The sequence below is a fragment of the Odocoileus virginianus genome, chromosome 8, assembly GCF_023699985.2.
Source record: "Odocoileus virginianus isolate 20LAN1187 ecotype Illinois chromosome 8, Ovbor_1.2, whole genome shotgun sequence".
NCBI classification, from domain to species: Eukaryota; Metazoa; Chordata; class Mammalia; order Artiodactyla; family Cervidae; genus Odocoileus; species Odocoileus virginianus.
Window position 1 is genome coordinate 77,875,619 of NC_069681.1, and position 13,502 is coordinate 77,889,120.

Consider the following 13,502-nt stretch of genomic DNA (forward strand, 5'->3'; position numbering starts at 1 on the left):
TGACTTCTGACCTCCAAACATGTGCTGTACTTTCTTACCAGGCCATCTTTGCTCCTGGTTGTCCTCTGCCTTTCATGCTTTTTCCATCACTGTCCATAGAAATCCATTCCATTCTTCAGGGTCCATCTCAATGACTTTGGCCAACCTGGACACTCCCCTGATTATTGCCAACCAGAAATCATCCCTTCCTTCTTTAAAATCCATATAGAGATCTATGTGTGTGCATGTATGCCTGCGTACTCCGTTGCTAAGTTGTGTCCAACTCTTTGCGACCCCATGGACTGTAGCCTGCTTGGTTCCTCTGTCCATGGGATTTCCCAGGCAAGAATACTGCAGTGGGTCACCATTCCCTTCTCCAGAGGATCTTCCTGACCTAGGGATCGAACACAGGTCTCCTGCATTGCAGGTGGATTCTTTACCATCTGAGCCACCAATGAAGCTCAGTAAAGGTAGATAAATGTGACAGAGATGATTTTAAGAGAGTAAAGTGAAGTCACTCGGTCATGTCTGACTCTTTGCGACCCCATGGACTGTAGCCCATCAGGCTCCTCCATCCATAGAATTTTCTAGGCAAGAGTACTAGAGTGGGTTGCCATTTCCTTCCCCAGGGGATCTTCCCCACCTAGGGATCAACCCAGGTCTCCCGCATTACAGGTAGAGGCTTTACTATCTGAGCCACCAGTGAATCCCTAAGAGAGTAAAGGATGAGTTCAGTTGGGTTCCCAAAGAAATCCGAACCAATGTACCTTAAACTGAAGAAGTCGCTTAAGCTGTTATCAATCTGTCCACCTCAGTGTGAATGAGTCTGGGATCCTTCCTGAGAGCCAGCTTTAGAAGGCTGGATGTGGGGCAGCACTGAAGCCCTGAGAGCAGTGGGGCACTGCTGGGGGCGGGCAGCAGCCCCCTCCCGTCTTCCCAGAGCTGCCCAGGAGGAAGAGGTGGAGGTGGGGCCTGCTCCGGTTTTCCTGGGGGCAAGGGCTGCCCTGCCGGGGGTGGGGGTTGAGGACTGTGCGAAGCCTGGCTCCACCTCCAGCACTTGCTTGCAGGAGTGCTCGTAGTGCCTGGGCGGTGGACAACCTGCACTTGCCTCTGACTGCTCTGCCCACCGCACAGCCTTTGCAGCCGTGTGACTTGCGAGCGCTAGGTTTGGCCTAGTCGCTGCTGTGCCCATCTTTCCACAGCTCTGCAAAGTCTTATTTACTCCAGCAATGGTTACACAAAGAAAGATTGGTGAGTCACCAGGGCATGGGGAGAAAGTGGCTTTCTGTCATTCTCCTGAAGATGCAGAATTAATATTGCACCTCAGGGAGGAAGCCTTTGTTATCAGACAAATAGGTATTCCAGTGTGTTCTCACTGCTTGTCACTCAAGATTCGTCTGTGCAGGAAACTTTTAACCAAGCAGAAGGGTTGTTTTCTTACTCCCTTAGGTTTGAGGAATATTGAATCATTGCATTGATATGTCTTCTTATAGTTGGTTTTGTGTCTTTTAAGTGAGATCTGTGGCCTTACTGTAGATCTCAAGAACCTTGCCTTGTTTATCAGAGCCAACATGAAAATGGTAGCATACATATACTGCTCACAAAAGACCTTGTCCTCTTCCATGGGAAGGTTTATTGGCAATGTGATTTCCACGCCAAAGCAATTACACATCTGTTGAGCATCTACAAAGGACCAAGCTTTGTGCTGGGCACGGGGGATGGGAAGTTGAATAAAGAGCCATCCTCACCCTTGAGTTTTATTCATTCATTTATTGAACAAATCCCTGTTCTAGGCACTGGCAATACCACAATGAGTAAAATAGAAAAAGTTCCCACCCTTGGGGAGCTCATATCACAGTGAGGGCAAGAAACAAATAATACAGTAGCAGGTGGTGATATGTCTTGGAAAGAAGGATAAAGCAGGTAACCACGGAGCTTGTGTGTGCTATTTTAGAGTTTTAGAGTGGTCAGGAAGAATGTGGGTAGAATTCTGAATAAATCAGGGAGTGAGCCTCAGTTGCCTGGAGGAGGAACACACCAGACAGAGGGGAGCAGAGGCCCAGAGGTGTCCGAGCCACAAGAAGATAGTGTGTTTGTGCTTAGTGAGCCAGGCAGTAACTGCAGAAGGTGAAGGTCACAGAGCCAGGCCAGACTTGCAAGACTTGGAGGCCACTTATGGACTTGGATTTGATCCTCTTTCATTGTAATGTCTGCCTTTGAATTTCTTTTTAATCACATGGGATTTTAAAAGAGAAAACTTTTTTTTTTAAACTAAAGGATAATGAACATACAGAAACATGCAAAGAAGATACCTGTGTACCTGCACTCAGGTTGAGAAATAGAGTTTTACCTGCGCCCCACCCTAGAGACTTCTCCCATTCAGAGAGCCGCTATCAGACTTATAGAAACAGAGAATTATTCTGAACTTCCTATAAGTGAAAGTGTTACCGAAAGACTTGGGTTGCCTCCACCTGCTTGCCTCAAAAGCCAATAAACAGGTCAAGTTGGTGGAAAGTTTGCTTTATTTTAGATGCTGGCAACCGTAGGGGAGGGCAGATATATGTCCAAAGGCTGGCTCCCCCCACTGACCATCAGTGGATTAGAGATTTTATAGGCTGAGGGAGGGGGCTACAGGCAGAAACAGCACAATCAGCTCTGACAGTCGTCTTGAAATTGGTCATTGGTGGTCTGACCAGTGTCATCTTCATTGTTTTAGGTACAGTTAATCTTCACTTCCAAGGTTGGTTTGCTTCCGTTTTCTAAGACCAGTTCTGGGAACTGCAGCAGCTTCTGTCATGGCTGCAGTCTAGTCACTATGTAGTTAACCTCCACCTGGTGGGGGTTTCAGTACCTATGAGACAGCTCCCAGGATATGGCTCAGAATATTATCTAAGCTCTTGAGAAGGACCTAGAGGTCCTTGACTACGCTTAATGACTGCATTATTATTATTGATCTCCTTTGTTTTCCTTTGTTTCTGCATGCTCTCGTTTCTCTGATTAAACTTATTCTTTGACTAAAGTTTTCCACAGACAAAAGACAGGCAGAGGACATTGTGAAGGCAAGGACCAGAGGGTCCTGCTGGGATACAGTGGGGGCAAGGACCAGAGGTTCCTGCTCCATTTCAAAAGCATACAGTATGTAATTTTTTATGTCTGGTTTCATTCACCTAACATTATGCTTGTGAGATTCTTCCATGCTGTTGTGTGTTATAATGCTTGTTCATTCTTGTTGCTGTATAATGTTCCAATTGTATGAATATTTAACAGTTTATTTTATGTGGATTGTTTCCAGCTTTGGCTGTTATAGATACAGCTGCTAAAGTACTGATGTATGTCTTTCAGTATATCTGTATGTGTTTCTGTTGGGTATAAATCTAAGAGTGGAATTGCTGGCATATGTATATGTTTGACTTCAGTAAATAGTGTCAGTATTCCAAAGTGCGGGCTTCCCTTGTGAGTCATCTGGTAAAGAATATGCCTGCAATGTGGGAGACCTGGGTTCGGTCCCTGGGTTGGGAAGATCCCCTGAAGAAGGGAAAGGCTACCCACTTTAATATTCTAGCCTGGAGAATTCCATGGACTGTATAGTCCATGGGGGTTGCAAAGAATCGGACAACGAGTAAGCGACTTTCACTTTCACTTTTCCAAAGTGCATGCGTCATGTTTCACTCCCACTGGCCTTTTGTGAGAATTCCAGGGGCTTCATATTCTTGCCAACAATTGAGATGATTTGTCCTTTCTGTTTAACCATTCTGGTGTGTCTGTAATGGTATGCCACTGTAATTTTCATTTTCATTTTCCTGATGACTCATGAAGCTACGTTTTCATACATTTGTGAGCAATTTGGATATCTTCTTTTGTGAGGAAAATCTGTCTCTGCCTGTATCACTCATTATATTTGCATTGTAATTGCATGTAGCAGGGAAAGGGAAAGATAAAAAACCCTAACTCAGTTTCATTCGTCTTTCTAGAAAGTGTGCATATGTGCATGTGTGCATGTATGAGTGTAGGTATAAGTGTGTGAGAATGTGCATGAATGTGTGTGGGCAAATGTGTCATGAATCAAAGTGTGGATAGGAAAATCCCTACTATATCCTTCTGCACAGAGAAGCTCTCAGGTGAAGAGAACAGCTGAAAGACTGTAATTTGTGCTGCCCACACCTGGAACTCGCCACAGATTTATAACAAGACTTGGAGAGACAGGCAGGCAGGGGAGGAACTCTTCATGATAAAGTGGGGGAAAAGTCAAGTTTTTCTGCCAGAGAGAGATGGGGAACCAGGCGGAGGTCCTCTCAGAGTGACACAGGTAGGGTGGTGTCCAGAGTGGGTCACAGGATGCAGATGGCCTGGGGACAGCTCACACAGGTGAAGCAGTGAAGGGAGAGAATTCAGTAGGTGCTGAAACTCAGAGCCAAGGATGAGTAGTTGACAAAACAGAAGCTTTGGAGATGGGAGGGGGCCCCACTGGGAAAGGCCATTTTAAGTCTTACAGAATAAATATGGCTTCCCCATGCTGGTGGCATCATGGACACCGAGGCAGCCCAGCTCAATTCATATGTCTTTCTCCGCACATGGGAAATGAGCTCCTTGGCTCCTTAGAGTTTGTGGACACTCAACACAGTCCTTGCCTTTATTGTTGAATTAATTAATGAGTGAGATTAATCAATAATGATGGGAGATAATAAAGTGAGAATAAAGAGACTGGAAGTGCTGGAGCAGACCAAACAGGTTTGAGTGATCGAGGAAGGGAATTAGATAAGAAACCAATAAGATGAACTTCAGCTGGTCTAATATTTTCAGACTGATGCTGAAACTGAAGCTCCAACACTTTGGCCACCTGATTCGAAGAACTGACTCCTTAGAAAAGACCCTGATGCTGGGAAAGATTGAAGGCATGAGGAGAAGGGGACAACAGAGGGTGAAATGGTTGGATGGCATCACTGACTCAATGAGCAATTTCTGGGAGTTGATGATGGACAGGGAAGCCTGGCGTGCTGCAGTCCATGGGGTCACAAAAAGTCACACACGACTGAGCCACTGAACTGAATATTTTCAGCATTCATATTCCCTGAGAAGCCGGGCTGGGGGGACCTCGGCTTCTGTTGGTGGTGGGGGGTAGCCTCCATGTGTGAGCCCTGCAAGTAGGACCACTTGGGCTATGGCTGTGATACAGATAAGGAGACTTTCCTCTGGCTGGGGATTGTACTGTCAAGTGTTTTTTTGTTTTTGTTTTTTATTTAGTATAGCCATTGACAGTTTACCTTATTATAAGACGCGTTGCTTGAGAACCTTTGTGTGTTTGGATAATACTAAGCGAAGCAGTGGTTTATGGGCAACCATTGAGAGTAGCCGTAAACGCCAGCCCTAGGCTGGCAAGGTAATGCTGCTGTCTTCTCTGGGAGATCCTCTCCTCAGGCTTTATTACTCTTCTTGTGGCTATAGTTGAATAAAGTTACATTTTTATAAATTGAACATGCTTATCTGAGTTGTCTTCTTAGGGAAAAAAAAGCAAAGCACAAACAACAGATATAGTGACATAAATCTGCCCAACATTGTGGAGATAAGGCAGAGGGGACCACGTGCAGCTGAGGTTGAGTAGATTATGTCCTGGGGATGGGAAAATCAGGGGAAAAGGGAAAGCAAACAGTCACGTTCCTACAGCACAAGCCCTGGAAGTGAATCTTGATTCATTTCACATACAATTCCAGTGTGCCCAGCAGCTGAGACCCTTCTGTGTTTGCTTATTTGTTTAGTAAAGGGAAACGTCCCCAGCCTCGCAGCCTTCATGAGTTGTTTGCCTGGAGAGGATCACAACTATTGAGCCATCCTGGAAGGCAGGAAATAGGGCTCTAACAGTAGGATGTTTTTTTAAAAGGACATTTTAAAAATGACTGTGAAATGTTCCATCTGAAAAAAAAACAACAACAATGTATTTTAGGACTTTATCTGTTTTGTCACTCCTGGTTCCTCAGTGTCACGTAGTAGGCATTCAATAAATGTGGCTTCAATACGTTTGATGGGGTTCCAATTTTTATCTTGATGAACAACACTTCAGTGAACACAGGTATCTGTGCATCTTATGATTTCCTCAGAATAAATTTTTATGAATGAAATTACTGTTCTAGAGTAGTGTTTCTTAAGGTGCCTGTGAATTTTCTGGGGCTTCCCTGGTGGCTCAGATAGTAAAGAATCTGCCTGCAATGCAGGAGACCGAGGTTCAATCCCTGGATCAGGAAGATCCCCTGGAGAAGGAAATGGCAACCCAGTCCAGTATTCTTGCCTGGAAAATCCCATGGACAGAGGAGCCTAGTGGACTACAGTCCATGGGGTCGCAAAGAGTCCAGCACAAGTGAGCGATTAACATACACACACGAATCTTCTGGGGAGTCTTGTTAAACTGCAGGACCTGATTCTACAGGTGTGGGGTGGGGCCTGAGAGCCTACATTTTTACTAAGTTTCAGGTCATGCTGATATTGCTGGTCCACAGACTACACTTCGAGACTTGAAGCACTAGATAAGCAGCAGGCAGGGCCAACCAGTGCATCAGTTCACCTCCGAGAGGCAAGTTTGAGTGGACCAGGGCCCCTGTGTATTAGGAGAAAAGACAAAACTAACCCCTGGTCACCCGACTGTTCAGAGTGAATTTCTACTCCTCCCTCAAGAAATGTTAGAAAGGGTAAAGAAATCTCAGTGCTGATTTTTGTAATCTGTTTGGAGTCAAATAGATACACTGGCAGCCCAGAGGAATTATCAATGAACTGATAAATGAGATGTGGGCAACTTGCCAATTCTTATTAGCATCCCTCCAGGCCTTAGAGAGGGAGCAGATCATTGGAGTGGTCAGCTCCTAGGCTGCCTTTGCTGAGGACAGACGTACTGCTGTCTGCTCGGCTTTGTGTGGGGCAGACCGCAAATTACTCTTGCCCTCCTGCCTTTGCTGTGGGAGTGATGCTTGCCTCAATTCTGCCCTGGGTCATCAGGAACCCTTTTCTCAGAAGAAACTTGACCCTCTATGCCTATTTTCCTTTTATCTGTGTTTTTGCCTTTTTATGTTTATTTCCAGGAACTGCTTTCTTCAAAGTAGCACCCAGGGACCTAGAGAGAAGGGAGGAAGATCAGGTGGGTCATGTGTACCCCCCTAGAACTGGTGCAGGAGATTTACAAATGGAGTTTGAGCTTGGGCTTGTGATGTGGTTGACCTTCAGGGATGGTAGGAAAAGCTGCCATGATTTTATCTAGTCTTATTAACAGTTTCATTTGGAGAGATTTGCCCCTGAGGTGATTTTGTGAAATGCAATCTAAAAACTGAGTAAAGAAATTATTCACCAAAAGCATCACTTAGCCTGCTAGGGGAAAGAAATAATTTCTTCCATTGAAGCCCTTTGTCTGCTAAGAGCCTAGTGACTTTAAAATGCTGGAAGCGTATTTCAAATGCTGCAGTTATTCTCAGGCGCTCTGCTGTGTCCTGTGTTTCTGCTAGTTAGACGATACAAGAGGAAATTTGTCTTCAGCAGGCAGTTCTAGAGAACTGGCCAACATGGGACATCATCTGGACCTCAAGGAATGTAGGAAGGGTCTCGAAAATGTAGGCTCTGCCTTTACTTAGCCACATGACCTGGCTGGGGAGGCATCCCAGAGGCACAAAAACTGTGCATGGCAATAAGAGTTAAAATAAAAACAACCCATAGACTGGCCTGATACATACAGAAGTCTAGTTTTCCCAGGAGAAGAGGTCTCTCCCACTATGCTATTCTGTGGCTCTCAACTCATGTGTACCACTCTCCTACCACTATTGCTTTTTATCTTATACAATTTTATTTATGAATTTGTCTTAACTTCCTAACTTGTAAGCTTCTTGGAGACTCTGTGATGAGCCAGTGTCTAGTAGGGGATCAGGTATAGCTAAATCAGTCTAAGAGGACTTCCTGGAGGAGGTGACTTTCCTCCTAGATTTAGAAGAAAGTGATAATCTCTGATTTTGTGAAATTATCCTCTCAATTTTCCTTTGTCCCATTTTGTTGGTTTCTCTACCTCTTTGTTCTCATTTTTAAATGTGAATGATCCTCCAGGCAATATATACATACATATATACACAAACACATTATAAATGAAATACTCTTACCTTTTAACCATCTAACCCTCCTCTCCATTTAGATGAATCCTGTCTTTTTCTTAAACTTCAGCTCCACAATCCTTTAAGACAGAGCCCAGTGATCCATGCCTCCTGGTACTCATGACTGTATGATTGTACCCTCCTGAGTAACCTGCTTCTGACAGATATCATACAGCAATATTGAAGGGTATCATTTTTGTGATTAGTTACAAATAAGTGTGACCTCCACCTTGTTAGCAGACTCTCCCTCTTGCTTTTGTGGTTTGCACACTTTGGTGAAGGTGCCACATAGAGAACAGGCCCATGTGGCGAGGGACTGAGAGTAACCTCTATCCAACAGCCAGCAAGAACCTGGGGCTTCAACACACAACAGCCCATGAACTGAATCCTGATACCAGACACTGGTATACGCTTGTAAGTGCCCCCACCCTAGTCCCCACCCCAAGCCTTCAGATGAAAACCCATGTTAGCCAACTCCTCGAGCACAGCTCTGTGAAAAACCCCAAGGAGAAGGACTCAGCTGTGCCCGATTCCTGACCTGCAGAAATTGTGAGATAATGAATGCATGTTGTTAAAGCCACTGAGTTTTGGGGTAATTTGTTACCTAGCAATAGGTAACTGATACACACCCCATGACCTTTGTTGCTAGAATGTCAAGACTGAATTCTTTACCTTCTCCCTAGTTCCCCCTAGTACAGCTCCTCTTGCTTAGTTATCGTTCTCTTGGTCACTCTTTAATCAGCCTCTAGACTTGGGATCCCTTCTTCATTCTTTCAGCCCCTTCATCTGTTATTTTCAAGTCTCAAGTTTTGCTCATTTTCCTTGGTGATGCAGTTGCTGCTGCTGCTGCTGCTGCTGCTGCTGCTGCTGCTGTCACATCAGTCGTGTCCGACTCTGTGCGACCCCATAGACGGCAGCCCACCAGGCTCCCCCGTCCCTGGGATTCTCCAGGCAAGAACACTGGAGTGGGTTGCCATTTCCTTCTCCAGTGCATGAAAGTGAAAAGTGAAAGGGAAGCCACTCAGTTGTGTCCGACTCTTAGCAACTCCATGGAACTGCAGCCTACAAGGCTCCTCTGTCCATGGGATTTCCCAGCCAAGAGTACTGGAGTGGGTTGCCATTGCCTTCTCCAGTGATGCAGTTAGCTAAGTGGAAAAAATGGTCCAGGTGGCAGGAACCACACAGGTGAAAGGTCTAACATGGGAGCTAGCAGTTTCTCAGTTTTCACTTCCATCTCCTGGTTTCCTTACCAATCAACTCTGTTCTGCACATTGGCAATTAATTAAACATTGCCTAATATCATTCTCTGACATCTCATGTTCTAACCTTGTCTTCTTAGTTAAACTAGAAGCTGGGCTCAAACCTCATAATTATTTTTTCTTTAGGGTACCAAAACACAGTGCTAAGGACACAGTGGATTAAAAAGGCCTGGACTGAGGTCTAGGGTTTCATGTCCTGTGGAGCTACTCAATGTGGGTCTCAATTCAGTGCCACGGATGGAGGGCACTGCGGGTGGGCAGTGGGGTGACTGCAGGTGGAGATGCAACACGGGGCAGACAGTTCCCACTCTCAGAGTGTAGCTGCTCCACTGGGGTGAAGGTGAGGTTCCTCCTTCATGGTCCCTGTGGTTCTATTAGATCTCCCGGTGCAAAGGGGTTATTCCCACTCATGTAACTGTGCTAATAAGCAACACGTTTGCAGATTCCTGCCACTTCCTTTCATCCCTTGAATCCCAGGATAAGATTTTACTGACAGCCTTAGTCTTTTTGTAACTCCTCTGCTGAACTGTTGACTCAGTTTTCTTGCAGCCTTTTGCTGACTGTAACTCAAGTCATCTGTGACTGATGGAAGCTCGAGGTTCAGGGGGAACTTCACAGTGGGCAATGTGCCCACTCCCCTTGTTTGTGAGGACACTTCAGATCCAAATTCAAGGGCTCTCACCTTTGCCTGAGACTGGCTCATGAACTAATTAGTCACATTTGCAGCTAATGAAGGGTGAGCTCTGGGAACAACCTGATTTATTTTCTCTTTCAAGAATCTTTTGGCTCTGACCACTTATGGAGCAAGGGGTCTGCTCCTGTATCAGCAGCTTGAACTGAAATATTTGTTGAACCACAGACAGAGGACATGAGGGCCAAGAATTTACAGTGAAGGGCAAAGGCCTCTGGGGCAAGGCTCCTTCGGTCTTTAAACTCACTGCCAGAGCCGATAGGCCGGTCTCGGGGAGCAGGAGAGGCAGTTAACTTCTGACCCCCAGGGAGGGGCCAGTGTGGCTCTGATGTCTTCTGGGTTTCCTGCAGTTCACAGGAGGCCTCTGGGGGCAGGACCAGAGCAGGAGGAGAAGCAGAAAGCTTCCAACAACCTGACCTAAGGGAAACAGCAGGCAGAGAGGAGAATGTCGGATGCATGGCTGCGTTCAGTGCAGTCTTATCAGGCAACAAGAGTGTGAGCATTCGGTGAGGGCAGTGGGATAGGAGGAACCCAGCACTTAGCACTGCCCACTTGTACTCAGAGAGGAATACCTGGCATCAAGCGAAAAGCACTCAGCATCGCACAGTCCCACCTCAGTACCGGGGTGAGGCTTTGAGCAGAGGCTGTCCCCCTAGCACGGGAACAACCTCCTTCCTTCTTTGTCCTCTGCACCTTGCCTTCCTCAGCTCTGAGCTCAGACAGCAGACGTGGGGCCTGCCCTTGTGTAATGTGTGCATGGTAAACGCTGCCTAACTTAAAGGGCTCACTTGACAGATGATTTGCTTCTCAGCAGTGCCTCTGATACCTGCTGAAAGAGAAAAGCTCCAGAAATGCAAATAAAAGCAGAGACCTTTTCAAAGTTCCCTTGTCATAACTCTCCCAGTTAAGACACTAGTCTTGTGAGCGTGTGTGCACACGTGAGGTAGAGATGAACACAGCATTGTTTTGAATGTTTATGTCTTGATTATGATGATGTGGTTAAGCTAAGCACCACAAATGTGCCCTCTTCCCCCTTTCTCTCTCCCTTCTCCCTCCCCCTCCCCCTTTCCTCCCCCTCCCCCTTTCTCCTCCTCCTTTCAGGGGGGCATATTTACAAAGGAGGCATACCCCTGGCAGGGTCTGATCCCCAGGTTCTTGAGATCTGGGTTAATTTGGTGATGAAGGACTAGAGTGTTTGGTGAAAAGGGTGTATCTGCCTGAACGTCTCCTCTAACTAAAGGTTCCTTATTCATTACCGTACTCTTTAACATCTGCCAGATGACTGCAGGATTTTGCTGTTAGTGGAATTCTGGGGTCCTTAACTGTTAGTATCTAAAGAGTAAATGGCAGCTGGAACAGGAAGCATGGGGTTGATCTGTGTTCCATATACTGAGGCTGGCTGAGGTTTAGAAACCCATCTGCAGCAGGGTTGAGTAGCCCATAGTCAGGGGCTGGCTTTCCCAGTAGGGAAGAGATGACAGGGAAGTTAGACAGCTTAGTCGATGGCATCTTCCCTAAAATCAGCCCAGATTTGAACGTTTGTAGGTGGGTGTGACAGAAAAACAGTGGCAATTGCTTCCTAGACATTCTTCTAATTAATAAAGCAGATAAATCTTTATGCACGTCCCACCAAGGGAGAAAAATACAGCCCTTAAAAGTTTATTTCCCCTAAATTGACCCTTATGCAAAACAGTTGCCTCCCCTCTACTGCTCACCCTAGAGTTTGCTTTCTAAGAACCTTCCAGGGGCCCTAGGTTTGAATTTCAAAGAGCTTTCAGATGGTTCCAAGCCTCTGTAATTCTAGAAACATTCAGAACAGAACAGAGCATGAAGAAGATGATTATTTTTCTCATCTGAACAAATAATTTCTCCTCTCCACCCCTATCTTTATAGAGGAAAAATTGACAAAAGTTGTATATATTTAAGGTGTGCAGTGTGATGTTTTGATATACGCTGAAATATTCATCACAATCAAGCTAATTAACATATCCACCAACTCACAGTTACCTTTTTTTGTAAGAACAATTAAGATTTATTCTCTTAGCAAATTTCAAATATAAATACAGTATTGTTAACTATGTGCAAATAATTTAAAAAATCTCCAGTGGGTCAGGTTCATGGCCAAGGTTGGAAAGGAAATACATTCCTGAAATGCAAATGTGGGTTGCCTGCAGGAGTGTTGTGCCCTTTACACTCCTTAAACTCCTGCTTTCAGAGTCTAGGAAGGAAGGTGTGGGGATGGGAAGGCAGCCTGGGACTCAGGAGAAAGAGGAGGAGGAAGAGAAAGATGGTGAGTCATGTGTTCACCTACGCCTTCATTATCAGTCCTGTTATTACTGAGCATCTTGAATGTACCCAGTGATGTGCTGGGCTCTGTGGGGTATAACAGTCACTGACTCAGTCCCACCTGCCTGGATTTCAGAGTCTGGCTGGGGAGCCCTGTGAAGACACTTATTCTTGAACACAAGATTGCTGTGTTATAATAGAGGTTTTAAAAAGTGTTCTGGGAAACCAGAGGAAGGAAGGAGTAATGATACTGGGGCCAGAAGGGAAGACCTGGCAGAGGAGGAGGAGAGGGAAGGTGAATTCTTGCAGAAGGTCATCACCCATGCCTGCTGTCTCCTGAGAGGGCCAAGCCCAGGGAGACTTTGAGAAACAGAACTCTTATTGGAATGCACCAAGGGCCTGAAATAAATTCAGGATCCTGTTGGCATTCAGTGATAAACAGAGAATAGAAAAGATATTCAGAATATTTTCTGAATGTAGAGGAAATACATATACTTTCCCAGGATTGGGACAAGTTCCATTAAACCTGGCAGAATCCAATGAATGATTGCTTTCCTTTCACAGGGAGGCTAATGAGCTTAACAACCTAGGAGGTCCTTCTCAGTCCTCAGAACTCAGCACTCGGAGCTCAGTTCTCAGTACTCAGAGCTTAGTGCTTAGAACTCAGTGCCCAGATCTTGGTGCTTGGTTCTCAGTGCTCAGTACTTAGAGCCCAGTGCCTGGTGCTCAGTGCTCAGAACTCAGTGCTCAGAGCTCAGTGTTCAGCAATCCACATTCACACAGCCATGAAGTGAGCAGAAGCCTCACCAAGGACAGGCACTCCAATGGGATGTCAATCACTCATGGAGTCCTCTGGTTTCTCAATAGCCTGAAAATACTTGAACATGCTTCGTTATGACTCTCTGTGTAGGAAAATCCAAAGAAAACAATTCTTTGGGCTATCTGTTCTTTCTACATTTTCCAGAAAGAGAAAGCCTAGAATGAAAGAAGCAGATGTGGTTCCTGACCCTACTTTCTCTGTGGCCTCAGTATCTTCGCCTGTACCAGGAAAGGGTGGGGCCAGTGGGGCACGAATGCTTCTCCCTGCTGGATGTCCTCTTAGATTGAGCTTTATGCAGACAGGCAGCTGTTTGCAGTTCCTTAGCCAGGCAGTCAGAGGAAGTTTCCTCCCCA